The sequence below is a fragment of the Coffea arabica genome, chromosome 6e (assembly GCF_036785885.1).
Source record: "Coffea arabica cultivar ET-39 chromosome 6e, Coffea Arabica ET-39 HiFi, whole genome shotgun sequence".
Taxonomy (NCBI): Eukaryota; Viridiplantae; Streptophyta; class Magnoliopsida; order Gentianales; family Rubiaceae; genus Coffea; species Coffea arabica.
The window spans coordinates 58,110,525-58,138,089 of NC_092321.1; the positions used below are offsets into that span (position 1 = coordinate 58,110,525).

Consider the following 27,565-nt stretch of genomic DNA (forward strand, 5'->3'; position numbering starts at 1 on the left):
CATCTTGGGAGTTAGCTATAGAAAAATTTTCTAATTAATTTGATTTAGTTATAGAAAAGCTAGATAATGCGACCTCCGATCATTTTGCTAGAATTGAGGAAATGTTAGATGAATTAGTTTCTCACTTTGGTAGAATACAAGAGCAATTGTATAAGTTGTGTGAAGTTATTTTTTCTACCTATATAGTAAAAGCACGAATGAGTTTTGGCAAAAGAGTGGTCGTCTGCTGATGTGTCAAGCTGTCATTGGTTAAAATGTGGTCGTCCTCCTCATGCCAAAATCACGTGCCCAACTAGGGAAATATTGGAGGGTTTTCTTTCTTTCTGACGTATTCTGCCGAGGATGGGACTAGCGCATGGCTCGATACATCACAATTTAGAAGGGTACTCTTTCTCCCTTGTTCATCGCTGTTCTCCTCTCTCTCTCTCTCTCTCGTCTGATTGGGTTTTAGTCCCTTGGTTTACCCCTCCGATTTTTCATTTACACGAACTCTCTTTTCTACATGTGTTTGTTCTTTATCCACTGGATCCAATCTAAGACGTGCAGTAGCAGAGAAAATCACATAAATTGAAGGTTGGTTAGTGGCTCGAGGATTATTACCCATCAAATTCTTATCTTTTTCCTCCTCTGATTTCTGTACGATTGGGACTAGGGCTTGGTAAACACTCTCCGTCCCTATCACTTACTTTCTTCTCTTATCAAACTCACCGGCGGACCAACATTTCTTCCATACCTCTGCGATTTTCTCCGTATTGTTGTCTCTAAAAATTAAGGTCAACAACAACCACAGATGACCTTCAATTTTTTGGCTTTTGTTTCTGATCTTTTTAGATGAGATGAGCTACAAATAACTTGTAGATTTACTCAACTTTTCTCCGTTCTTCCAATGGTCTTTATTAGCTTAATAATTAATAAATCTTGGTTTAATATCTCTGTTACTCAATTATTTTCTTAACGATAAGAACTTTGATCTTCTAATCTTTATATCTTAAGATTTTTTATTTTATTTTATGTCTCTTATGTTTTATTTATCCAATTTTCTAATTTTTATAGTATTATCTTTGCAGGAAAAAGATGAAAACTTTTATGGAATGCAAATGCAAGTACTTGTGGATATATTCCATCCTTTTCTGTCCTCTAAAGGTCTGTTTTGCTTTATTTATCTATTGATTTATTTGTTTATTTATTTTTTGCCGATAAAAACTTTGTCCTTTTAATTTCGGTCTCTACTCTCAAATCACTTGAAGTTTTTATTTTGTCTTTTATTTTATTGGATTATACTATTATTTTTATAGAAAGGAAGATGAATTTATTAGGTTTTAGCTAAAAAATAAGCATGAACATCAATGTTTTCCTCTATAAACATTTTTTCTGGTGCTGTTTGACAGAAAGTATGAGTTATAGTGGTTTCTTAAAGTATTCTAGAAGCATTTAATCCCTAAAACACCTATGCATTCTAGAGCCCCTGTTATAGAAACACCATTGATTTATTTATTTCTTTTCTTGGTGCACATTCATCTGTGATTTTTCCCATCTTTTTTCTTCGTTTATACTCTCATATTACAATTTGCATTTTTACAGAGTGAGGAAGAAAAGGAAGAGCAACCTCTATGGTAAGAAACTTTTTAGCCCACAAGTTTTTTGCTCTGGTTTGTTTCCCTTTTCAATTTGTGACCTTTCCCTCTTTCCCTCTATGACAGAGGTTTGTGGAGGATGGCAAAAAATTGTGGTAAAACTCCTGCTCCTATTTTTTTCACGGTACTTTGGGCCTTTTTTTTTCAGATTTTAATATTCTTCTTTTAAATACTAGCTTTGAGTGAATCCTTTTACCTGTCAAAATGAAATCTGCCAAAATTATATCAAGTGCATTTGTTAAATTAGAAGTTAGATGATAAATAACATTAACTAATATGGAACAAAAGGGTCGAGGTTAAGACTTTTCACTTTCACTTTTGCAGAGAACTTTAAAGATTTTCCAAAGAAACCTCTAAGCTGGTTCAGGAATCATTTTTTTCTCAGTTAAAAGTTGAATCCTTTTGTTCTTTTCTTATTTTTTCACTAAATATGGGACCTGGTCTTCATGCAATTTCTGTCTCTGCATCTTTTAGGACAAGTCAATATTTCTAAAGTAGTATATGTTTGAGAGTAAGACTAGAGAGATGATTGTCTACACAACTGAAGGTACTTTGCCATTGCAATTTCTCAGGGATAAATTTTTCCCCATCAGATGTTTATCTCTGACCTTTTTTTTCTTCTTTCTTTTTTTTTTGGTATCCACTACAGGAGGAAGCAATCTTTATTTGTGGTCCAGGAATAAACAAATGGTGAAGATAGCCTTTAAGTAGGTGTTTTTTCACCTTTTATTGTTGTTTTTCCTTTTCTGGGTTTTAATGATAGTATAAGTTCTAATTAATCGAGTCTCTGTTTAATTGATAGGTGAGAATATCTTAAACTAGGTGACTTGGTTGAGCAGATATTGTGCACATCCATAATTGGAACTCTATAGCATGTCAGGTTCCTTATTTGGTTATCTGGATAGACTATTTTGTAGTGTGAAATGTCATCTTCTTTTGATGGGCTTTTGAATAACGAATCATTAGTTTCTTTTCATTGATTAATTTTATAGATTGATTACACTTTTGTTGTTAGAGTAAGTTTTACTTGGTAATAAATTTGTATATTTCATCTTTAACCTTTTGGGTTCATTTCTTGAACTTCAATATTTATCTACCTATATAGTAAAAGCATGAATGGGTTTGTTAAGATGGTGGTTGTTGTGCTGATGTGGCTGTGTTATATTGGTTGGAGGATGGTCGTCATTCATGCGTTTCTCACGTGCCAAAAATTTTGTTTTAGGGCTTCCTTGTTTTTTTTCCCCTCATTCATCTCTGCCGCTTCGTTGCTCTCCAGAGCTCCTCTCCTCTCACCTTCCATTTTTCTTTTCTTTTCTTTGTTCCTTCTCTGTTTTTCCTTCCCGTTTCCCCCTTCCCCCCTTTTCCTTTTGTTCTCTTTCCTTTTTTCGATTTTATGATTCTAACTGATTTTTTTCCCTTGTTAGAATTGGTCTGGATATGAAGCTACTAAACGCATGAGACACTGAAATCATCTTAATTGGTAAGTTCCAATATTTCCCTAAAGTTTTACAGTTTCCTTTATTTAAAAAAGAAAGACATTTTTCCTGCTAAGATTTGTTAATCCTTCGATTAATAACCCAGAGTTCTGAAATACTATTCTTCCATCTCCTTCTTTGAGCAAACAAAGAAAGCCGTAGTAAAATCTTCATCCAAAAGCAGCGAAAATTGGAAGTATTTATAAACCCTGAGATCTGCTACTTTTTATTTTCTTGTTAAGTGTGCTTCTGAGTTTGTGTTTTGCTTTCTCTTTTTCTTGGGCTTAGATCTTGCAGGTGAAATATTAGAAATCTGCTTCAGCACCTTAATTAGATTTTGTAAGTTTTCCTTGATTCTTCACTCCTTGTTCGTACAATTCTACAAAGGTCACTTGTTCTCCCGCTTTTCTGTGAGTGTAGCTGTGGCGATGGCCTCGGGATTTTCTCTCGTAGGTATTTCAAAAAATTTTCCCCCTTATTTTCTCTTCAACTCTCCAGTCTTATTCTACACCACTATCTTCCTAAATCTTTATTCCTCTCATCATTTGAATCATCAGTAAGTTGGATCATCCACCATTATAAAAGAAAAAAAATGTGGAGATCGTTTTTCCTTTAGACTTTTCCTCATCTCCTCAGAAATTGTCATCTTCATTGGTGATTTTTGTGGGTTTTTTTCCCAATGCTTGATTATACTTTCTATGGTGTTGTAGGTGGAAAGGTTGAATATTTACTTCGACTCCAGATTCAAGGTAAGTGTTTTCCATGACTTTCCCTTATCTTTACCTCAATTCATTTTCTCATATGCTTTTACTCTCATCTCTAAGGTTTTTTTTTTATTTTTTTCGTATTGCTTTAAGAAGGAATAATTTGACTTCCCTGTAATGTATTGTGCTCTTTATGATGTTTTGGTGAGATAAATTTTTTTTGTTTTCATTTTGGGTTTTTTTTGCTGTTACTGTAATTTAGGAACTTTTTTATAGAGAGTAGTGAAGGAAGGGATGATAATGTTTTGGATGGTTTAGGAAATCAAAAAGTTTGATTTTTTTCATACCCTTTTCTAAATAATCAAGAACATTATAATTGTACTTTTTTGGATTGAAATATCATATATTTCATAACATTTTGCCGAAGGATTAATAAGGAATGGCTTTGGAAATATGCTTTCAACAATAAATCATATGCATGTAGAAAAATTACTCCATTTCTTTTGTTTGGTTTGAAAAATGAAGTAGTGTATTTTTTGGGTAATACAGGAAGTGTATCTATGATATATTTTTGGAGAATATGGTAATTGTTACTAATATTTAACTGTATGAAGTGGATTTTTGCAGCACCACTCAAGAATGCTTCTGCCATTTGATTAACAAAACTACGTGTTTATTTATGTGGGAAGCAGAATCGGCCACCCTTGAATCTTTATCAAGATCAAAGCCTGGATGTGTATGACCCTGGATACTAGATTTTGCACTGATTGTAGCTATTTGATCTTTGCATTACCTGCTGTATATGTATATCAGCTCTTGATGCATTATATCTCACGTGGATGGTGTTATCATAATATTTTTGTTTGGTTTAAAATCTTGTGTAACTGGATGAGTTATTTTGTGCCAAGAGTTTGACCATCCCTTTTGCTACTGATGTACTGAGAGGATAAGAATTATGGCCTATATTAATAATCCTCCTCCTTTTTTGGTCAAATGCAATTTATCCCACTAAGGTTGATATGTAAGCACAGTTTCTTTTCATTGGATTTCTTGAAGTTACAGGCTAATGAAAACCATTTTAGTTATTGTACTACAAAGTAATGCGTTTTTTGGTATTTGGGTTATTTTGAAGTGTATGATTCTAATAACAAGGAAAAGGCTTGATGCAATACTACATTGTGCATTTCTTTTTTCTTCTTTTTCTTATATTCCTTTTTGTGCTGGGACAGCTTTGATATGTAATGAGAACCTCCGGAATGCAGTCTACTGGTCGTAAGTTTCATAAATGTAGCCTTTTACATTATCTCATGTACTTGTCTTTCCTTTTACGGGATTCTAGCTGTTGACATGCATCAAATGATCAAGGGCAGAATTGCATTGAGGCTTGTGAAACTTCCTTGTTTCTTGTTTTGTGTGTGTTAAGTAGTTGACCATCCCCTATGTGATGTAGTGAGAAGATACACCTGCATTAGTAATGCTCCTCCATTTTGGTCAAATGCAGTTTATTTCACTATGGTTGATATGTAACACAATTTCTTTTCCTTTCTGTAGATTTCTTGAAGTTACAAGCTAATGAAGCCATTTTGGTTATTGTACTACAAAGTAACGGGTCCTTCTTTGCGGTCTTTGGGTTAATTTGATGCAATTACGAAAATAGTGGATTGGTTGTATCAGAGTATAAAAATAAGGCCAAGCCTTGCTGCAATACTACACTGCTCTTTTTTTTTTTTTTTTGAATTAGAAAGTCACAGATTTTAGTGTACATAAAAAATATAAGGCAGCATTACACAGTGATATATTATTTTCAAACTAATGACTTTGCCATTGTTGTCCAATTAGTCAGCATAACAAAAATGACTGTCATTTAGCAACCAGACTGAAATTGTGGCTCTCTTCATTGCTTAATAAAATTACAAAAAATAATCACAAAGATTTGGGTGCACCTTCATGTAACTCTTTATATTGAATATCCCAATTTGAATAATTGAACATTTTTTGGCAAAATTGAAAATTACACCGCGCATCGCGCGGTGTTTCCCTCCTAGTCTAATGATATGCACTATGACTCTAGCATGAATGGTGACCATGTTGCAAGTGAAAGTGGATTGCATTTTGATGAAAATGATGAATCTCAATTTCGTTTCAATGAGAAAATGTCCATTTCAGATGATAATACCTTCGGAGCTAACCTTGAACCTCAAGAAGTGAGCCTTAACAACTCATTTTTAACCCCTCTTAAGGAATGTATTGTGAATATAGGTTTTAAAGGTATTATTGCCCAAGACAGCCATGCGGATGTTCCTTTGGTGAGTACTTAAGTGATGTACGTTTAAGGTAATATCTATGAAACACTTGAGATAGGTAAGCCACTTCCATATCTCATATCATTAGAACACATGGCTTTTGTTGTTAAGCCACCTTCTAATGATCCACCATGACCTATAATGGTAGATGATTCGTTAACAAAGCCTCCTTGAAAAGTGAGGTAAAATAGTTGATAGGGTGTTAATTGTTATTAATTTTATTGCTATTTTCCCCCTTTGTCCTTGCCAAATATATTTTTAATTGTTAACATATACTTATTTTTGGTATTTGGACCTATCTACAGGAAGTGGAACTGACAAATGCTAAAAAGGGGATTTTATTGAGAAAAATCCTCCACATGCTAGAGCCTCCAGCGGATATACAAGTTGGGCCCACATGGTGCTACAAAAACTCCATTTTGGTTGCTGATTAGGAGTTGAAGTCTTTGAGGAGCAAGAGGAAACGAAGAGAGCAAAATTCGGCGGAGCTTACTTTTGGGAATTGGACTCTCAATTCGTGCGAGGACCATGGAGATAAGAGGCACTAGTCATTGTTTTAAGAAGAAAGAACGTACAGAGGGTCCTGAGCAATAGATTTAGTTTCTTTTCTTCTACTTGGCATGCGTGCCTTCTGTTCGATGTAATTCCCGATTGGAAGACAACTTTTATTTCTTGCTTTTTAACGAAAACATGATGGCCTTGACTTCAATTAAATTGCATAGAGATTTATTTATGTGGCGTGGCTAAGCCTTTCACCTAGTCAAGGATCAATTCGACGGCGCAGTCCCAAATATCTGTGAGATCTAATTAGTTTTCACGCGTTTCTTAATTTGTTAGTATTTGCACGTTGTCTATTTGAATTTCTATGGAATTATTTTGTTAATTGGATATCAAGGGTCCGATGTTCAATGTGACTTATTAATCTCCTGCCAAATTAGTCAATTAAATCTGTAATTGTTTGATTGATTGATATTAGTGGTAACTGGCGTGTTTACCCACTAAGGGAACGTGCAATCTAATTTAAATAACCCTCGTAGCGTGTTATTGATTGGGGTTAGGCTTTTCTAGTTATTAATGGAATTGGAAAATTAATTCCTACGGTCGTACCTAGGAGTATTTTCTGGTTAGGGGTAATCAATGGTCGTACCTTGGTTATCAATAAATTAAGGAAAAATTGGTCGTTAGAGTTCGTCGGCAACTATAACTAGCCTATTAATAAATTAAGTGAACCTCTCTTGCATCAATGATCGGGTAAGTAGACTGTGTCTGAATAGTTGTATCCTTGGCTAGAATTTATCTACTCTTGATTTAATTCCTGTCTACATTCGTGCTAGTTAATTATTTATTTTTAGTTGAATTGCTTAATTATTTTTAGTTTTATTCCGATAAAATCCCCCTTTACCAATTAGAATCTCAAAGAGACAAATATCCCCAGTCCCTGAGGAGACGACCCACCTTACCACTGTCTACTATTTAGTAAGTTTGTCAACTAATTAATTCTGGTATATCGGATTAAGCAAACTCTTCGGGAATAGGGTGAATCAAGTAACCCATTGCACACCTAGAGTCCCTGCTCCAGTACCTAGGATTAATTATTGATTGCTTTTAGTGATATTTAGGTTATTATTATTATTATTGCACAGGCTCGACAACCTGTCAATAGTCAAGCTAATAACTATAAAGAATCGCTTGTTGGGAGGCAACCCAACGATTTCTAGTTTCTTTACTAGGTTTTAGTTATTTGATTAGTATTTTTGTGTGTTTTGTAGGTAGCAATGACAAGAAGTCATGCAAATTATTTCAAGTGCAAAAGGGCTTATAAGAAGTGGAGACTGAAGTGAAAAAGGGGAGCTTACCCTTTATTTTTGAGTTTACAATGTTTAATTTTATGATATGAGGTTAAGTTAGTCATTTGCATGTAGTTGAAGTGCATTTAAGTGATTAAGTATGCTCATGATCTATTTGCGCTATTTTGAACCATTTGAACACCATCATATGCATTGGAAGTGTCAAGGGGACTATTTGATCCAAGAACCTCAACCCTCAATTTGCATTCTACATGTTTTTGATTTGTTTTGAGGTGTTGAGGTTCATGTTTAAGTCACTTTCCATGTGCGTAAAGTGTTGACTTGTTGAACATTTCGTTGTAGAACACAAATTAGAGAGTGTGTTTCGAATTGGGGTCAAATTGAAAATTGTAGAAAATTTTGCAATAAGTGCAGATTCTATTATTATTATTATTTTATATTAGATTCCTGTGCATAGCACTGGTCAAAATACAACTAATAGCACTATTAATAGTAATAGTGATGGTAATATTAGTCTTTTCTAATAATAATGATGTTAAAAAAACATATAAAAAGGTTCCCTTATGGGCACCCACAAGGGAAGCAGGGTGGAGTGAGGCAGGGGGAGGGAGTTATATGACAGCAGAGCAGGCTTTGAAAAGCATCCGGTTGCCATCCTAAAATGTAGGTTTGCAAACATAGTGGCTGCTTTAGAAAGTTTGGCAACAAGCCAACAACTTGATAGTTTGATTGTTGTTTAGTTCTCCATCAGAGGTTTGCTCCCAATTATAGCGTCTATCAAATAAACAGCTGCTTGTTTGTTTCTTTCCTGGATGGTATGATGATGAGTTTCCTCCATCTGCCATGTTTCTGCAAAATAGAATTAGTTAGTCTATCTTTAATTTTTTAGAAAAAGGTAGGAGGGCATTAGGATCAAGAAGTTGGGGGTATTATACCCTCAGTGGTGGTTATGTAAGGAACTAGTTGGTTGATAAAAGATACTCCTAAAATGACATTATTGGTTAATTTTTTGGCTACGAAAAAGGTGTCTGTGATAGATAAAGAAGAGAATTGGATATATATACATATATATATGAGTAGTTATTTTAATTAGAATTGTTTCTCACTCCTATGTGGCGTACTTAATTAAGAAAATTAATGAGTTATAGGTCACTTGAATTTTACCTATATTGAATCCTATTTGGATTGTATTATATGTTTAAAAATTATCTCTAATTTTAAAATAACTTTAAAAAACAACTAATCTTATCTTAATAATTTCTGCTTTTATCAAATTATTACATAGAACTATAGTAAAATCTTTTGCAAATCACAATTATTGAAAATTTACGTACTATCTTTCACCACCATATCATTGATTAGTATTCAAATCATTTATCATCTTTTCCTTACTGTTATTACCTTATAAAATACAAAATTTTATTATCTAAAAAATATTTATAAAATAAAGAATGGATTAATCTTTCCTACACTGACAGTGTATACACTATCAGCGTTGGATGAATGACAACTATGCAAAATTTGAATTTGAAATTCAACTTTTGCACATATGTCATGAATCCAACGCTGATAGTGTATACACCGTCAGTGTAGGAAAGATTTACTCATAAAGAATATCCACGAAGTTTTAATATGGGGTACATTGTTTGATGTATACTATTATATTACGATGAAAGTATGTAAACAAATTTTTAAAAATTAGTAAATAATTGAACATTTAGAATACATTAATTTTTAAAGTTAATATGAATGAATATGTAGGATTCTGGTTAATTTTTGTATTTAAATTATTCATATTTGTATAAATTCACAATAAATATATAAAAAAAAGACCGAGCTAAGACACAGACAAAATTCTAGTTATGTAATAAGTACGATGTGTTTCATTTCAAAGTACGATGTGTTTCATTTCGGTCTAACCACCTCCCTGAATTTTGGTGATTAACCCTAATTTTAAACATGTACTACTTTCCTATTTATTATTAAGAATCCCAACTGCATACTCTTTGGATTTTTATACAATAGTTTGATTGGAAATAATTTGTACAGCACTGACCTAATGCATGTTCCCCAATAATTGCACGCATGCATCTTCCATGACTTCACCTATCGAAAGTCGAAGGTTTTGCATCACATTTTGCTTAAACAATTTATCTAAAACATATCCTTCGAATTGAGGACGTTAGACGAAAGTGTTGCTGAAATTTTCGCAGGGCCCCTTGAGCAGTTTTGGGAAATTTACTATATCTTGTTATAAGAATATCGGAATTGAGTTCCGTTTATTGTGTTTTAAACTAGATTCATAGTGCTATTAACCGTGTAAATTTCAGACTCTGGTTTGGTCTGGGTGATTTATGGTGATTTTTCAAAGTTAACTGAAATTGTATACCTGTTCTGTCTTTTACTGGATAAAACAACAATTTGAGGCTTGAATTTGACTGGCTTGTGATCTGAATCTTATAAATGTGTCTTCTGAGAAATTGTACCTCTTTGAGTCTACTTTCCGATGATATAAATTTTATCAATTTTGGACTTAGGAATCATGAGATATGATTTTTCAAATGGAGGTACGCAAACCTGGAAAATCCTGTTTTTCTTAGGACCACCCATTACTTTTTTCTCTAAAAAGGCGCTTTATCTCCTTGTACTAGTAGTTAACTCGGAGAGGTATACGACTTGTAGTCGAGCCTCATTTATGCATTCCGTTTACTGGGTTCGTGACTGTGGGAACTATAATTGCTTTCCCTTGGTTATTCTAGGGTTTCTCGGTGATTAAAGTCCTACTTTGGGTGAAAACTTTTGAAGTATCTGTACTTGAACTGATGAGTGTACTACTCCCCTGAATTATTGTTAAACTGGTTATCTGTACTTGTACCTTGTTACTTGAATGTCTACTTATCTTGTACGAGACGAGGGTGTATTTTATCATACTCGTTCTCTAGCTTGTGTGACTTGTTACCTCTGTATACTTGAACCTGTTACCTGTGCCTACTGTGATGTCGTTTGGAAGTGTATCCAATGACCTTCTTGATAAATTTGAGCTCAACCTCATGGGGAGTCAAATGAATTGAGCCAGCAAGGGCTTGGTCAAGGAAAATTGACAATCCATGGGTGCCGGTTCCTGGGAAATTTTAGGGTATTGGAGACTCTAGATTTCCGGTATACTCGAGTGTTACCATTCATGTTCTTGTTTGGCGTTCGGGCCCGGTGAGGGGGTATGATTGGTGGACAGGATTTGGCGTTAAAGTGGTGTTCTACTGGACTGGTTTCTTTATTTGAAAGTTGACGGAGGGTCAACGTAGTTGGATCAAGTACTGCAATGGGGATTCGGCTCCCAAGAGCCGCCTGTATCCTTTGATTCGTGGTGTTCATTCATTTCCTTTATTTGACGTATATATGTGCCTTAAAAGAGAAATCTTATGATTTATGACTATTTACACTTTTGGTACCTCACTGAGCTTTTAACTCACCCCGTTCCCATTATTTGTTTTCCTTACAAGAACAACTTTTGGAACCATGTTTTGAGAAGCGAGTAGAGCTAGTTAGACATTCATTTGTTCTTTTGTATAGCTCCTCGGAAGTTGAAAACCCTAAATGTATTTTGATTCCAAGTTTTCCCCTTTTGATTTATAAAGTTTATGAACGTGGAGTTATAAAAGTGTTTTCTCTTATATATGTGAACTATTTTCTTTAGTAATGTATTTTCATAAGTGTTGGATAAAGTGTACATGTATCGGTTGTGGTTTGGTTGTGTACGAAAGTTGGACGTGAGGAAAAAAAAAAGAAATTTTAGAGGTTATTGTTCACTGAATCCGGCCAAATTCCGGCCGGATAGTGATGTGGCAGTCACTGTTCATCCGCAGCTCGTTTTCATTTTTTTTTTCGTTTTCGCGACCGTTGAAGCATTCGAGCGCTGAAATTTCATTTAGAATGGGTATCTTGAGTGTGATTAGCTTCGTAGCCCTGGCGAGAGTTGGGCAGGCAGTCCGCTAAACCCTTTGGTTCGCCCTAGGGGAAAGTGGGGCTGCCACATCAGGGAGGGTGAGTGCAACTATCAAAAACCTCAGGGGAGGTTTCTGCAATTATCCCTTATGTAAATCAAGTGAAAGTTTAGATTGGGTTAGTCGCTAGCCTAAATATTCAAAGCCAATGAGGCATGTTCTAGTTTATGAACTTTTGACATGTTATAAGTTTTCTTGTATGATTACATGATCATGGATATAATTATGGGAACGTTCATCTTAAATCATATGTTATATATATATATATATACATATACATATACATATGTTCATGCATATGATATGTTCAAGGTCATTATAATCTAAAAGTATACTTATGCGTACAGAAGGTTTTATACTCATGAAATGAAACTACTGCAAAAGGATGGTGGGCAAAAGTCATTTTGAAAGAAATATATGTGTGTATTATTTGTATGATCCAATGGAGGAAGTAAAAGCTGCTTTGCTGAGCGTGTGTTGCTCAAGCCATAATATTAATACGTTTCTTGCATGTACTAAGTAAATTCCTCTTTCTGTCAAAACTACCAAGGGTTGGGTTGATAGGCATGAAGGACAAGACCAGATTTTGCATAATTCTGGGTGTCATAGGTTCCAAGCCAAGGCAATTATATATCGGATGATGGAAATAAGTTGCATAATTGGACTATAAATGCTGTCAATTATTTAAGTCATCAAAAGGAAGAAAAATGTTTCTATGCATTTTAAGGAGTTAAAACTTTTCATTGTCAATTATAGCAACTAGGTGGTAGCCAAATCCATTAATGCAATTGGCAACTAGTAGCTCCAAGAATCACACGCCCTGCACTATACAGTGCTTAAAAAGTAATATTTTGTGTTTCTTGTTTAGAAATTGACATCAATGTAACTTGACTCCAAATCTAATTATATTATATTCCGAACTCTCTTCCTAAAATAATGCCTCAAATTCCATATTACACCAATACCATCAATAATGTTACAATAATATTCAAATTCGGAGTCATAAAACAACCTTAATATACTATGTTCAGGGTATTGCTGAAAAGAATCTAAATCACTAAAAGTCCAAAATAAACTTGCTATTTGTTCCTTTTCTTCTTTTTTCATTTTCTGATTTAGGTTCAATGAAGACTCAAAGCCTCATAAGAAGAAAAGGGGAAAAATGGCAGCTTGAAAGTTGAACCAATAATCTCACAAATATTTAACCAATGTCTTTACCAATTAAACTCGATCTTGAAAACAAACTTTCTGTTTAACATAAATATAGATATAGATATAGATGTGATATGACTAATTGCTGTTTAACATAAATATGGATATGGATATAGATGTGATATGACTAATACGTTGCTCCACAAATAACCATTCGACACAGGAAATTTGTGATCGGAATAAGGGAAACCATGTTCCATGAAATCAAAATGATAAACGCAACTCTATAAGAATATGGTTTTGTTATCCCAGTTTTCTTCTATTGAAGATTGCATACGATATTTGGTTTCGCAATCATGATGCGTATGTGCTTGTCAAAGTATATTATTGGTAGTTGAAGCCTACTTTTTGAAATCCACATTTTTGAAATCAAGTATTAACCTCTAAGGTTTCCACAATATGTTCGGACCACATTTGTGGTTTTGATTAGCTCATTTATTTCAAGAGTTACAACACCAGAGCTGTTTAGAATCACACGCCCTACACTATACCGTGCTTAAAAAGTAATATTGTCATAAATTCATTCAAAATCATTCTATTTGTGGAATTTATTTTTTGTGTTTCTTGTTTAGAAATTGACATCAATGTAACTTGACTCCAAATCTAATTATATTATATTCCGAACTCTCTTCCTAAAATAATGCCTCAAATTCCATATTACACCAATACCATCAATAATGTTACAATAATATTCAAATTCGGAGTCATAAAACAGCCTTAATATACTATGTTCAGGGTATTGCTGAAAAGAATCTAGATCACTAAAAGTCCAAAATAAACTTGCTATTTGTTCCTTTTCTTCTTTTTTCATTTTGTGATTTAGGTTCAATGAAGACTCAAAGCCTCCTAAGAAGAAAAGGGGAAAAATGGCAGCTTGAAAGTTGAACCAATAATCTCACAAATATTTAACCAATGTCTTTACCAATTAAACTCGATCTTGAAAACAAACTTTCTGTTTAACATAAATATAGATATAGATATAGATGTGATATGACTAATTGTGACGCCCCCACTTCTCCTTAAGGCGAACCAAAGGGTATCCGCGGGACGCCTGCATAACTCTCGCTAGGACTCAAGCAATAAACGTTCAAACTTAAAGCGATACTAGATACCACAATCAAATTAGTACAAATACATATAGTGCGGAAGCGTTCATGCTTAACACTATCCATCCATTATCCAACCCGCACGTCGGGTGTTCATAATACAACTTAAATTCCAAAATATACATCACATATATCCGAATGATACATTAAACTTCCAAAAGTACAATCATAAAGGGATCAAGCCAAAATACACTTGAAACCCTAAAACAAAATATATCCAAAAGGAGATTTCTCCGCGTTTACTCCATTCCAGTCCTGTTAAGGAAAACAAATCTACAGGGTGAGCAAAACGCTCGTGAGGCCAAGAACACACATGCAGGCACATAGCTCAGGTAACAAGCCCAAGTGGCAATTCAAGTAATAAATTGAAAGTAATTAATAATGCCAACAAAATGTAACAAAAAAAAACAATTCAAGGATATGGTAGCTCTCAGGAGCTAAGTTCCACATTTTGCCGATGTCATTCGTATATCTCCCCGCGATGACTCTCCGTCAACCGGGTTGATATTTCATATCTGTAGTTCACCACTTACTTCTCATCCGTCCACCCCACACCGCTTCGGGCCCGCACGACATTTAGAAGGCTATACTCTACGAGTATGCCAAGCAAGATCTCTCAAATAGATCAAGCTTATCATATGAATCTCATGACTCACCGAGGTTCCCGACCAAACCCATGCCGGTTCGAGTTCCAAGGTCGGCCTATGAGTTTGGGCGTCCCCCATGTATCATGTAAGTGTCGAGGAGATTCACTCCAACGACGTATGCAATCATAGCATACCATGTCATGTATTCAAGCATTTGACAGGTTTAAGCATGTACTCCACGTCATGTAAATCAGGCAAATCATGTTAAGCATGAGTCATTTGTTTCAAATGAGAACGAGTGCGATAAAGTACACACTCGACTCCATTTTCAAAACCAAGTAGGCTAAGCATGTAATCAAGTCCATAGAGTTCAAGTAGTCAAACACTTGATACTCACCGAGATATGCAAGCAAGTAGGTTGGATTGAGAGTTCAAACTTCCACGGTAGGGTCCTCTTGGAGGTCCTCGTGCGTGCCTGAACATCGAATAGTAGACAATTTCTATAAGTCCCCAAGTGGCGAGAAAGATTGAACACGAGTAGGGTTCGGAAATATTTTGGAAATTTCGTTTGGGTTTGTCTTTGAAGTTGGATTCGCAGAAAGGTGCAAGACTCGAGTAAAATCGGATTATTATCCATAGAATCATTGGTTGGAAACGAGTACGAGCGAGACGATTGCAAAACGAACGATAAAAATCGGAAGTGGGCTGGCCACGTCACAATCCGGCCGGAACCTGGCCGGATATCCGGTCGGATTTATGGCCGGATTGGAGGCAGTGGCTAACCTCCCTTTTTTTTCAAATCTCACCACCAATCCGGCCGATAATCCGGCCAGTTTCTGGCCGGATTCAAGGCCGGATTCTGGTAGAATAGTTCCCGCGCGGATTTCCTTTGAAATTCCAGAATTTTTGATTTTTGGTCAAATTTTTGAAAAATCATAACTTCTTTTCTACTAGTCGAAACTTGATAAATTTGATACCGTTGGAATTGTCTTCCAAAGTACTAAAAATTCTTAGAAGACACTGTTCCATGAATCTAAATGGAAGGTATTAAAAAATGAGCTTAAAGTTGCTATTCCTGATCACCCAGAATTGAGCCGGGGTTGGTTTTTTGCTAATTTTGGAAATTCGGTAGAATTCACTCGTTGCAAACCAGCCCTTGAAATTTATAGATCAATTAGAGGTGCAAGTAAGGTTTAGGACAGAACAAGCGGATCGAGAATCGGAGTTTCGAGCACCAAGATATGGTAGCTCAAAGTTGGGAAAAATTCAAGACTGGAGAAGAATTTCCAGATTTGAACTTCCAACATTGGAAGTTTAGTTAGGTATCGAAACGAATTTGGATTGGTACCAAAATTGGCAGTATTTTACTCTTATATGAAGGGTATCTCTCTATCAAGTTTCACAGAAAAATACCTTCGGGGAGGCAGTCAACGAACCAACTGAAGTTTGGAAAAATTCTTAAGGCAATCTGCCTTTAATCCTTTTCTTTCCAAATCCAATCGTCTGGCTAAGAAAATCCTCCAATCATGATTCATATGTGAAAGGAAAGTCTAAGGGACATTCATGGTACATTTGGTAGGTGTTTAACACCAAGAATTTCATTTAGTAAGACCACAACAAGTCTCATCTCAAATCTGTCCAAAACTAAGTTTTTCCAAAACAGAGCAGTGTTCTTGTTTTGATCACAAATCAGTCGAATTAACTCGGAATTGAGCATTGTTTATAGCGTTGGAAAATACATTCATAGGGCTAAAAATTATCAGAAGAAAACGTTTTGAAATTTGGCGAACAACCAGCTCAAAATTGAGCCTCAAGTTGCTGCCTCTACAAATCATTCCAACAGAATGGAGAAACAGGACAGCTATCTTAAAACGAATGGTTCGGCTCCTACACATGGAATCAGAAGGTTCATTTTATACCGTTGGAAAGGTATGGATGTCTAGTTTTAAATGCCACCAACGGTACTTGATTTCGACGTCGGAGGACAAAGTTATGGTCGAAATGCTACCGCTGGACAGGGTTATCCGAAAACAGTTTTCTAGCTTGACTAGTTCACAAATAAATTCATTTGCCCAACCAAACATTAATGTTTTCCAATGAAAATTTTTACACATCAACTACAACATATAAACATCAGGTTCAAGCCATTAGATCATCAAAAATTGGCCTTATCATGGCCGAACAAAACAGGGGCAGTTTCGGAAATTTTTGTCATGGCCTCAACTTTTGAGTTTCCAACAATAATACTCCATAAATCTATCATTTTAACCACTAATCTACTACTATAAACAGCATCAATCACCATATCAGCCATCAAGACAGAGGTGGAAGTTCATAGAGCCCACCTTCCATTTTTTCAACAACAACAACAACCCATATGCAAATTCAAGCTCATAAGTGTAATCCTACTCTTATAAACTAAGTTTAGAGTGTTAGATCACTATATACCTCCTTGGTGCTTAAGACCAAAATTTCGGCCCTCCTTGTAGCTCCAAGAAACCGTGAAAGCTCCTCCCTTTTGAAGCTCAAAGTGTTGTCCAAGTGTAGAGCTAAGTGTATGTGAAGTTTGGTGTGAATCTATGAAGGTTTGGTGGTGATTTGAGTGAGTTTTTGTAGAGGAAATGTTGAAAGTTTTCGGTTGCTCCCTTGCTGACTGCTAGCCGTCCATGGAGCTTGAAGAAATGGTATGTTTTGCTGATTCTATTGCGTACCAGGAACGCTGATCGTCTAATTTTAAGTACGTAAAAATCAATTGCAACTAGTGCGCCTACGCGCGCATTTTGTGTCCGATTTCTCTTAAGTTTATTGCACTAGTGCACTAAACCTCTAGGGCACCTATATTCATATAAATATTATTCATTCATAATTGTCCCAAAATAATGGTCCAAGGTCCCTCAATTAAGCGCGCACGTGAAAACACGTATATCCAATTTAGGCGCGATAAAAATGAAACCTTCGAGAAATTCTTATAACGATCGTACCACTAACTATCACTTGAGTACTTAAACCTAAATTTACCTATTTTAAGACTATTGTACATGTCTCCAATTTTTCGAGCTTATTGTACTCCCAATTGGCTAAAGTTTTCAGACACGTTTTCACTTTTTCACTAAACAAGCTTCTAAGAAAATAATTTTTGAAACGAGATACTTTAAAAATATAACGAAGCTATAAAACCATGTACTTAGGTCTAATAAGGCTAGAAAATAATATTCGGGGCAAAAATCCAAATAGATAATTAATTGAGCCAAAATTAGGGGTTTAAAAATAATACTTTTACGAGTCCTCACGTGAATTGAGTATTAATTCCTCAATTAACCTTTCTTAATCTATTATTGATCGTTCTTAATTCTCCAATATTAATACACTCCCGATTCAAGTATAGCCTAGAAAAACGTGCATCTGTCGTTCCGGACTAAACAATTTTTCGAAAAGCGAATTTTCATACAAAACGCTTTAAAAATATAAAGAGGCATCGTTCCATATAAATGGATTTAAAATGGTCGAAATAAATAATTCGGAGAAAATGAGTGAATAATCATTTAAATATTCCAGTAATATTCTATAAAAATAAGAAAATTTTCGGGTCCTCACACTAATTGTTGTTTAACATAAATATGGATATGGATATAGATGTGATATGACTAATACGTTGCTCCACAAATAACCATTCGACACAGGAAATTTGTGATCGGAATAAGGGAAACCATGTTCCATGAAATCAAAATGATAAACGCAACTCTATAAGAATATGGTTTTGTTATCCCAGTTTTCTTCTATTGAAGATTGCATACGATATTTGGTTTCGCAATCATGATGCGTATGTGCTTGTCAAAGTGTATTATTGGTAGTTGAAGCCTACTTTTCGAAATCCACACTTTTGAAATCAAGTATTAACCTCTAAGGTTTCCACAATATGTTCGGACCACATTTGTGGTTTTGATTAGCTCATTTATTTCAAGAGTTACAACACCAGAGCTGTTTAGAATCACACGCCCTACACTATACCGTGCTTAAAATGTAATATTGTCATAAATTCATTCAAAATCATTCTATTTGTGGAATTTATTTTTTGTGTTTCTTGTTTAGAAATTGAATCAATGTAACTTCACTCCAAATCTAATTATATTATATTCCGAACTCTCTTCCTAAAATAACTAGAATTTTGCCTGTGCTTTAGCACTGTCTTTTATTTTTATTTATGGTGAATTTATACAAATATAAATAATTTAAATATAAAAATTAACAACATTTCTATATGTTCATTCATATTAATTTTAAAAAATTAATGTATTTTCAATTTTCAATTATTTACTAATTTTTAAAAACTTTTATTTATTGTGAATTTATACAAATGCCAATAATTTAAATATAAAAATTAACAATAGTTCTACATGTTCATTCATATTAATTTTAAAAAATTAATGTATATTAAATGTTCAATTATTTTACTAATTTTTAAAAATCTATTCACATACTTTTACTATAATTTGATGGTATATATCAAATAATGTATCCCATATCAAAAACTTGGTAGATATTCTTTTTTTTATAAATATTCTTTTAGATAATTTAAATTTTTATAATGATCATAAACTTAGAACTATATATTCATATTTAATTAAGTAGAAAAAGATCTAGCAATCCATTTTTCTTCATCAATAAATATTCAATTTCCAATAATATTAATAAATCTATCAGTGTAATAGTTAATTGTTTTTTTTTACGCTAAGTTAATTCAAAATTAAGAGAAAAGATGATGAATAATTTGAATACTAATCAATGATATAATGGTGAAAGGAAATAATTTATGGAATATGTAAGATTTCAATAATTGTGATTTAAAAAGACTTTATTATACTTCTACGTAATAATTTGGTAAAAAGCGGATATCATTAATATAAGATTATGGTGGTGAAAGAAAGTAATATATGGAAATGTAAGATTTCAATAATTGTGATTTAAAAAGGTTTTACTATACTTGTATGTAATAATTTGGTAGAAAACAAATATTATTAAGATAAGATTAGTTATTTTTTAAAACTATTTTAAAATTAAAGATAACTTTTAAACATATAGTATCATCATTGTAATAATTTCCTAGAAAGCAGCTATCATTAAGATAAGATTAGTTAGTCTAATTTTTAAACACATAATATAATCCAAATAGGATTAGTATGGGTAAAACTTAAATGACGCATAACTCATTAATTCTCTTCAATTAGGCATGTCATATAGGAGTGAGAAACACTGTGATTAAAATAACTACTATATATATATATATATGCCTCAAATTCCATATTGCACCAATACCATCAACAAAGTTATAATAATGTTAAAATTTTGAGTCATAGAACAGCCTTAATATATTATGTTCAGGATATTGCTGCAAAGAATCTAAATCACTAAAAGTCCAAAATAAACTTGCTATTTGTTCCTGTTCTTCTTTTCCTTTTTCTGGTTTAGGTTCAATGAAGACTCAAAGCCTCATAAGGAGAAAAGGGGAAAAGTAGCAGCTTGAAAGTTGAACCAATAATCTCACAATAATTTAACTAATGTCTTTACTAATTAAACTGGATCTTGAAAACAAACTTTCTGTTTAACATAAAATATAGATATAGATATAGATGTGATATGACTAATTGCTGTTTAACATAAATATAAATGTAGATATAGATGTGATATGGCTAATACGTTGCTCCACAAATAACCATTCGACACAGAAAATTTGTGATCAGAGTATGGGAAACCATATTCCATGAATCAAAATGACATACGTGACTCTATAAGAATATGGATTTGTTATCCCAGTTTTCCACTATTGAAGATTGCATACGATTTTTGGTTTCGCAATCATGATGCGTATGTGCTTGTCAAAGTATTTTATTGGTAGTTGAAGCCTACTTTTCGAAATTGACATTTTTGAAATTAAGTTTTAAGCTCTAGTTTCCACAATATGTTTGGACCACATTTGTGGTTTTGATTAGCTCATTTATTTCAAGAGTTACATCACCAGGGTTGTTCCTTGACTCAACCCTAATTCATTTTCTTACTCAAAAATGTCTCGCGCATCTGACATGATAATTCAATGGGAACAACAAACCATCATGGCACTTTCACTGAGAAAGTCTCATCTCGAAAAAAAAGGAAACATCTTAATTTAGTAATTTGGCAATTAACCAAACTAATTGTAGGAGAATCTAGTTCCTCTGCGATTGTGGGAAGAATCGAACCATCTTGTAGCCAGTCTAAGATTGAGGTCAATACATGTTAGTAAAAATTAGGCTGGTACAATATAGGAAAGAATAAATATAAACTGAAAAAGGATGGAGATAGAAAATAACAATCCGAGGCTTGTGAGCACAATTTCCTTAAAACAGATTCGCCTCCTACAGGTAGAGTGCTCGAGGTTAAGTAGGTGTCTGTCTCCCAGAATACAACGGATTAAAGGTGAATATGTTATCACCAAACTTCTTCACCACAGCGAACTCGAACTAGAGCAATATGGAACACTATAAAAGATGAAGATGCAAAAGAATAAAAAAAAAATTGGAGAGAGAGCTCTGTTTTTAAAACAAAATAAAAAGAGAGTTATTTATAGATCCTGGCCAAGGGTGATTGTAGAAATTGGAAACAAATGTTAAATTCCATTTAATTATCTTCACATTTATCAAAGTACCACATTCACGTACATACATGTATTCTCGATAAGAAAACTCCAAATTCATGTATTAACAATTACGTACATAAATACTTAATTCCTAAGTACATGAATCCTAGGTACATGAATCTTCAGGTACATGAATGATAGATAATTATCCTTGGATTCTATCAAGAGTGCCATTATAAGAACGATTTTCTCATTCACTCTATAATGAATTTTTCCATTTTTCCAACAATCCCCCACATGAATGAAAAAATTGTTTCGAATTTGACTCTACAGTAGTGTCCCACAACTGAAACCTGCATAAGATAGGTTGGTGTTACCCTTTGAACCTTCTCTCGTGAAATACACTTACTTTACTGGCAATCCAGTAGACATGATGTCTTTGAACTGTCCCGCTTTTCAGTGTAAATAAACCATATATTTCACACAGGAATCATGCTCCATTTGCTCAGTTCTCATAGTTATGTTCGTTTTGGCCATGAACATCAGCCTGGTTCAACAAGAGTTTTTAGAATTGAGCCCTAAACAATTCTCTTTTGAAGCGGCTCCACTTCACTCTCACATAGGTGATTTCTTAAGTCTCTAGTAATTAATTACTGCACTTAAGAATCATTAAAGCACACCATTGTGCTATCCTCAATTCTTCTTTGCGTCATTGTTTCATTATGGAATGGGTCTAAGGATATCCCCCCCACAATGACTATGCTAAGTCCTTATAATTAGGTTGTCCCTTTGAACCTAGATATTGGGATCTCCAGTCAGCTAGGTTGGGTTTCCTTTATAACACTTAGCCTTCCATGGGCTTTAGTCCCATTCCCTTTGCCATTTTTTCAACCAACTCTCTATTCAATCCTTTGGTTAGCGGATCCGCTATGTTATCCTTTGATTTCACATAATCAATAGAGATAACTCCTATTGAGAGTAGTTGTTTAATGGTATTGTGCCTACGACGTATATGTCTAGACTTACCATTATATATGTGATTCTGTGCTCTTCCAATTGCTGATTGACTATCACAATGAATACATATTGGTGGCACAGGTTTTTCCCATTTTGGAATGTCCTCAAGGAAATGGTGTAGCTATTCAGCTTCTTCTCCACATTTATCCAAGGCAATGAATTCAGATTCCATTGTAGACCTAGCTACAATAGTTTGTTTAGAAGACTTCCAGGATACTGCCCCACCGGCAAGTGTGAACACATATCCACTTGTAGATTTTGAATCTTTTATATCAGATATCCAATTTGCATCAGCGTACCCTTCTAGAACAGCAGGGTATCTAGTGTAATGCAGTCCATAGTTCCGAGTGTACCGTAGGTATTTAAGTACCCTTGAAATTGCTTTCCAATGATTAGCACTCGGATTGCTTGTAAATCTACTCAATTTGCTCACTGCATATGCAATGTCAGGTCTAGTGCAACTCATTAAATACATTAGACTTCCAATGATTTGTGAGTATTCTACTTGAGAAATACTCTCTCCTCTATTCTTAGATAGATGGAAACTATTGTCTAATGGAGTTCTTGCAATTCCAGAATCATTCTTATTGAATTTTTCTAGAATCTTGTCCACATAATGAGTTTGGCTCAAGACCAAGCCGTCTGATATTCTTGTAATTTTAACTCCTAAAATTACATCAACAAGCCCCATATCTTTCATGTTAAATTTTGAATTCAACATGTCTTTGGTAGACTTGACCATTTTGTCATTACTACCAACAATAAGTATGTCATCTACATAAAGACATAAGATGACATAGCCATGTTCTGTTTCTTTAGTGTAGACACATTTGTCACACTCATTTATTTTGTATCCATTAGTTATCATTGCATTGTCGAACTTTTCATGCCATTTTTTTGGCGCTTGTTTTAGTCCATACAATGATTTTACCAATTTACAGACTTTATTTCCTGTTCCCGGAGTTATGAAACCCTCAGGTTGCTTCATGTAGATTTCTTCATCTAAATCACCATTTAAGGAAGCCGTCTTTACATCCATTTGATGTATCTCTAGATTTCTCAATGCAGCAGTAGCAAGAATCATTCTGATAGAATTTATTCTCGTAACAGGAGAATAAGTATCAAAATAATCCAAACCTTCTTGTTGCTTGTATCCTTTGATTACAAGTCTGGCTTTGTACTTATCGATAGAGCCATCAGGTTTCATTTTCCTTTTAAAGATCCATTTGGATCCTAAAGGTTTACAACCAGGAGGAAGATCCACTAACTCCCATGTGTGATTCTGTAAAATAGAATCAACCTCACTTTTTATTGTTTCTTTCCACAAAAATCCTTCAGAAGAACTTACAGCTTCTGTATAGGTTTGTGGTTCCTTTTCTAATAGAAAAGTTGTAAAATAATCTCCAAATGATTTTTCCACTCTAGCCCTTTTGCTACGTCTCGGTTCATCTTGTTGAATCAAGTTATGATCATGTTTTTCTTGATTCATGACTTCATGTATTCGTTTTGATGAACTTGATGCACCATTTGATTTACAAGGAAACACATCTTCAAAGAATGAAGCATTCCTTGATTCCATTTTGTGTATATCCGAAATTTCTGAATTATACACAAGAAACCGATAAGCAGCACTATTATGTGCATAGCCTATAAAGATACAATCCACAGTTCTAGGACCTATATTTATTCTCTTTGGTGTTGGAATAGCCACTTTTGCAAGACACCCCCACACTTTCAAGTATTTGTAGGATGGTCTCCTACCTTTCCATAACTCATAAGGAGTTTTATCTTGTTTTTTTCGGGGTACCCTATTTAAAAGGTAATTGCTTGACAAAATAGCTTGACCCCACATATTTTGAGGTAATCGTGAACTTAGTAACATCGCATTCATCATTTCCTTTAATGTGCGATTTTTCCGTTCAACAACACCATTTGATTGTGGTGAGTAAGGTGCAGTTACTTCATGAACAATTTCATATTTTGCACAATAATCACCAATAGGTGTTTCATATTCACCACCTCTATCACTTCTTAACCTTTTAATTCTCCGGTTAAGTTGATTTTCAACTTCATTCTTGTAGAGAATGAATTTTTTCAAGGCTTCATCTTTACTTTTGAGCAAAAACACATAACAGTATTTTGCGCAATCATCAATGAAAGTGATAAAATATTTATTACCACCTCTTGTTTGAACAAATTTCAAATCACAGACATCTGTGTGAATCAATTCAAGGGGTTCGGTGTTTCTTTCAATTGTTTGAAAAGATGACCTTGTTAATTTTGCTTCTACGCAAATCTCGCATTTATGGTTTGAATTGATTTGAAAGGAAGGAATATGATCCAAGTTAATTAGTCTACGCAAAATATCATAATTAACATGACCTAGTCTACCATGCCATAAATTGGAAGACTCAAGCAAATAAGCAAAAGACTTATTCTTATTATCCACAATAGTCATTACATTCAATTTGAACAACCCATCGGTTGTATATCCTTTCCCTACATACATTCCAGATTTGGATAATATAACTTTATCCGATTCAAAAACCATGCGAAAGCCATGCTTGTTCAGCAATGATCCAGAAACAAGGTTCTTGCGGATTTCTGGCACATATAGAATATCGTTTAAAGTCAATGTTTTGCCGGAAGTCATCTTTAGCAGCACCTTACCTTGACCTTCAATAGCAGATGAGACAGAGTTCCCTATGAACATTTTTTCACCTTCAATTTTTTCAAAGGTAGTGAACAGGTCTTTGTTTGTGCAAACATGTCTTGTAGCTCCAGTGTCAATCCACCATTCTTTCGGATTTGACCCCATCATATTCACTTCAGAAACCACAGCAGTCAGGTTCATGTTTTCCATGTCTCCCTCGATTCTATCAAGCAAGTTCGCTTCATGCTTCTTCTTCTTTGGAAGCTTACATTCAGAGGACTTGTGACCTTTTTTGTCACAGTTGAAGCACTTCCCTTGGAATTTCTGCTTAGAGATTTTCCCTTTTGCCCCAAAATTTCGATTTGGCTTTTTGCCTTTGGAGTTTTGCTCTTGCTTATACTCCACAATATTTGTTTTAGCATCAAAAGAATTTAATGCCTTGCAATCGGAACCCCTGTTGTCTTCTTCAATTCGAAGTCTAACAATAAGGACCTCCATACTTATCTCTTTGCGCTTGTGCTTGAGATAGTTCTTGAAATCCTTCCACCCAGGAGGTAACTTTTCAATAACAGCAGCTACTTGAAAAGTTTCACTCAAAATCATGCCTTCAACTAGAATCTCATGCAAGATAATCTGAATTTCTTGCACCTGACTGATAAGAGTCTTGGAATCCACCATTTTATAGTCTAGAAATTTTCCGACGACAAATTTCTTTGCCCTGGCATCTTTGGTTTTATATTTCCGATCCAAGTATTCCCACAATGCCTTCGCCGTCTTGTGTACTTGATACACGTTATACAGCGAGTCATGCAAGCAGTTCATGATATAATTTCGACAAAGGAAATCGGAGTGCTTCCAAGCATCAATAGCACTGACAGCTTGTGCATCAGTTAATCCCTTAGGCAGTTTTGGAGCATTCTCACTTAAGAATCTCGAGAGATTCAATGTTGTCAAATAGAACAGCATCTTTTGTTGCCATGTCTTGAAGTTCAGGCCATGGAACTTCTCAGGTTTCTCACTATGGTTGGTAGAAACCATAGGAGTAATCATTCCTTCAGGTCGTTTCACAATAGTGCCAGACGCAGAGGCATCAAAAGTAGAAATGTTGGTTTCTCTTCCTGTATTGTCAGCCATTGAGAATAGAAACTGTTTTAAGACTGTTAGTAAAAATTAGGCTGGTACAATATAGGAAAGAATAAATATAAACTGAAAAAGGGTAGAGATAGAAAATAACAATCCGAGACTTGTGAGCACAATTTCCTTAAAACAGATTCGCCCCCTACAGGTAGAGTGCTCGAGGTTAAGTAGGTGTCTGTCTCCCAGGATACAACGGATTAAAGGTGAATATGTTATTACCAAACTTCTTCACCACAGCGAACTCGAACTAGAGCAATATGGAGCACTATAAAAGATGAAGATGCAAAAGAATAAAAAAAAAATTGGAGAGAGAGCTCTGTTTTTAAAACAAAATAAAAAGAGAGTTATTTATAGATGCTGGCCAAGGGTGATTGTGGAAATTGGAAACAAATGTTAAATTCCATTTAATTATCTTCACATTTATCAAAGTACCACATTCACGTACATACATGTATTCTCGATAAGAAAATTCCAAATTTATGTATTAACAATTACGTACATAAATACTTAATTCCTAAGTACAAGAATCCTAGGTACATGAATCTTCAGGTACATGAATGATAGATAATTATCCTTGAATTCTATCAAGAGTGCCATTATGAGAACGATTTTCTCATTCACTCTACAATGGATTTTTCCATTTTTCCAACAATACAACCCAACTCAATCTCAACTATTCATTTCAAAATTTATTGATTTAAAAAAAATGATCGAGATCGAGTTGAGCTATACTATCCCGATTTCATACCAATGGGTACTCTTGCCAATTGCCAACAACAGGAGAGATCCGCATCCTTGTGATGGGTACTGAGAATTTGGAACTATCATGGAAGTGACACTGAGTCACTTGACAAGTTAGCCCCCCAAAGTTGAACAGTGATCTTGTGTGAATGAGCCACAAGAACTGGTGGAAGATTTTGTTTTGTACCAGAAGTTTTGGTAGATTGCTCCAAAAAATGATTGGTTGAGGCGTGACGACCCAACTGCAATGAAGAAACAAAACTGGAAAGTTATGGTTATAAATCAGCCAAGCTTCAATACAACACATCACAATTCTACTTGGTTTCCCATTTCCCTCCCATATTGTCATATTATTGGTGCTCTAAAAGCTTGATTAATTTGCTTGTCCAGTAATGTTGACTTGTGCCCCTTATGGTTGGATGAGAATAAACTATCAGTACAATAAACCGACTAAGACTGGGCATACCTAGATTAACGGCTGTGAGCTAGTTTCGTTACTTCTTTAGGGTACGAAATAAACACTGGGGTCACGGTTTTATATAGCCGTGTTTTTCCCGTGCAAATTAAATTGTCGGCC

The 27,565-nt window shown here is 34.5% G+C and overlaps 3 long non-coding RNA genes across 7 annotated transcripts; 2 read left to right on the plus strand and 1 right to left on the minus strand.

Moving 5' to 3' along the window:
* Window positions 1–369: 369 nt before the first annotated feature.
* On the plus strand, window positions 370–2,503 carry LOC140009206 (uncharacterized). Of its 2 annotated transcripts, none has more exons than XR_011816563.1 (6): window positions 370–658; window positions 1,068–1,143; window positions 1,582–1,613; window positions 1,701–1,729; window positions 2,284–2,341; window positions 2,437–2,503. It is a non-coding gene; the product is annotated as an uncharacterized lncRNA (long non-coding RNA). The 2 variants fall into 2 exon arrangements; XR_011816562.1 differs by having other exon boundaries at window positions 370–573.
* A 337-nt stretch (window positions 2,504–2,840) lies between these two features.
* LOC113702060 (uncharacterized) lies at window positions 2,841–6,848 on the plus strand. Of its 4 annotated transcripts, XR_011817194.1 has the most exons (6): window positions 2,841–3,114; window positions 3,398–3,562; window positions 3,820–3,858; window positions 4,441–4,549; window positions 5,365–5,415; window positions 6,422–6,848. It is a non-coding gene; the product is annotated as an uncharacterized lncRNA (long non-coding RNA). The 4 variants fall into 4 exon arrangements; XR_011817195.1 differs by lacking the exon at window positions 6,422–6,848 and having other exon boundaries at window positions 4,428–4,549; window positions 5,365–5,648; XR_003451230.2 differs by lacking the exon at window positions 6,422–6,848 and having other exon boundaries at window positions 5,365–5,626.
* A 7,371-nt stretch (window positions 6,849–14,219) lies between these two features.
* Window positions 14,220–17,491, minus strand: LOC113701552 (uncharacterized). The gene is made up of 2 exons (XR_003451012.2): window positions 17,279–17,491; window positions 14,220–14,498 (listed from the first exon to the last, which is right to left on the minus strand). It is a non-coding gene; the product is annotated as an uncharacterized lncRNA (long non-coding RNA).
* Between the last annotated feature and the right edge of the window lie 10,074 nt (window positions 17,492–27,565).